This window comes from Odontomachus brunneus, unplaced genomic scaffold (assembly GCF_010583005.1).
Source record: "Odontomachus brunneus isolate Ranch 3 - 2012 unplaced genomic scaffold, Obru_v1 Obru_scaffold_003, whole genome shotgun sequence".
Lineage (NCBI taxonomy): Eukaryota > Metazoa > Arthropoda > Insecta > Hymenoptera > Formicidae > Odontomachus > Odontomachus brunneus.
This window is the reverse complement of record NW_022639453.1, coordinates 3,657,219-3,659,198: the sequence shown is the minus strand read 5'-3', so window position 1 is coordinate 3,659,198 and position 1,980 is coordinate 3,657,219.

Here is a 1,980-nt window from a genome sequence, read left to right as displayed (position 1 = left end):
GACGGCGGTGTGATTACAGTCGCCAATCGACGAACAATAATCTGCCAGGAGCGGAGTAGAGTCGAATGTCGATGACACGTATCCGTGTAATGAAGGCGGAGTGATTACAGTCGCCAATCGACGAACAATAATCTGCCAGGAGCGGAGTAGAAGCGGTATCTCTTAGAGCGGATAATCGGAATCGGATTCTCCTTCGAGAGCGGTGGATTGGTTCTGATTCTCTTTCGAGAGCGGCCGATCGAAATCTCTCCATTACGATTACGCGGCGTTTTATATACCTCGAATCTCACTTAATTCGCTATTTACCGCGGTTTTTCGGCGGTCGCGCTGTTTACAATATTAAAGGACGCGCTATCCTCTTGCGCTTCTAATTCGCGTTGTTCTGCGTTTTTATTACGTAACGATATGCATCGTTACATCACCCCCCCATTTCGCGAGTGGTCGACCCGACCACGGATTTTACTGTTCCTCCTGCATGGAATCTAATTATCCATAATCGTTATCGTACCTCCGATATCGGCGAGATATATGTGCTGAGTTGTATGATACCTTTAATACTAGGTGCTCTGTCAGTGCCACGCGGACTGGTGTTTTGTCGCCTGGTTTCCTTTCGCACTTGATGGTTTTTGGTGGTGTTATTTTTATATCATATTTTATCCGTGGTCCGGTTCCTCTCGGTTGTACCTCTGGTGTCTCTCGGTTGTCCTTGGCGGTCGGCGTTGTATTATCGGTGGTTATTGTGGTTTTGATACTCACTGATGGTTTTTGGCGTCTCTCGCGCGTGGGTGATGGTAATCCCATTAAAGCGCAGCGTTTTCTTTCAGTTGTTAATGTTGTCGGATGTGTCTTGCGGCATGCTATGGCTGGTGTCGGTCTGTTACCATTATCCATATCTTTGGGTAACCGTTTCCCTGGTGGAATGACCCTTTCCCCTGGTGTTCTCTCCTCCTGTGGTAGGATGCTGTCCCACAGGGCTTGAGCCTCAGCCTCGCTCCACGTAGCTAACAGCTCCACTATGGTTCTGTCCACGTCGTCCATACTGTTCGCTGCGCTGCTACTTAGTAGTCCTCTCGCGATTCGGATCCTTGTTTATATTTCCGTTTAGCTTCCTTACGTCCCATGATCTTGACTTCTCCCTTTTTTTCCTTTGTTATGATCTGTTGTTTTATACTTGGTTTATTTGTTCTTCCAATGATAATGGTAATTCGGTTTTGTTTACTTTTCTCACTCTTTTAATTTTCCCGGATTGATGGAAATCTACCCGCCAGTATTCTCCGTCTATGTACTTGTGGTAAATTAGGGAAGATAATGACGCGTAGTGTGGAAGTTCGAAGCTGCGGCCTCTTGAAATATTAACTACCTGTTTTATGCTACGAGGCGGCTTGGTGTATGCCGGTGTCTTCCTTTCTGGGTTTTTGTTGATTTGTTTGCAATTATTGCAAGCCTCCGTTTACACGCCTTCTGTAACCGTCTGAGTCAGTTTTTGCTCGTTTGAGAACGATGGTTTGTTTCCGGCTGGTGGCTCCCAGCTTTCCAGCCAATCCAATAGTTGGATACCAAAAGGTTTTGACATCTTGAGTTGCTACTGCTGATGTAGCTGCTGTACCGAATGTCACTCTACTCATCCTTTTGCTGTGAGATCCTTCCTTTTATTCCTGGTTTTCGCTTACCCCTTCCTTATCGGCTGTTACGTCATCCAGGTCATTCTCTGTTTTTAGATCCTGTATATGTACTTGTTTGTACCTTTTTTATTTTTGTCCTGTAAGTCTACTATTACCGGAGATATTATTCTTCTTACTGTCATAGGACCCACAAATTTTGGCGCAAGTTTCGCATTTATTGCTTTTTCCTTGCTTGAGAGCGTATGGTTCCGTTTCCACACCACGTCGCCTATTTTTGGTTTCCAGTTCCTTTTACGTAGGTTGTAGTATTTCCCTTGCTTCTGGAATGCTCTGGCTAAGTTTATCCGTACTAGCTCGT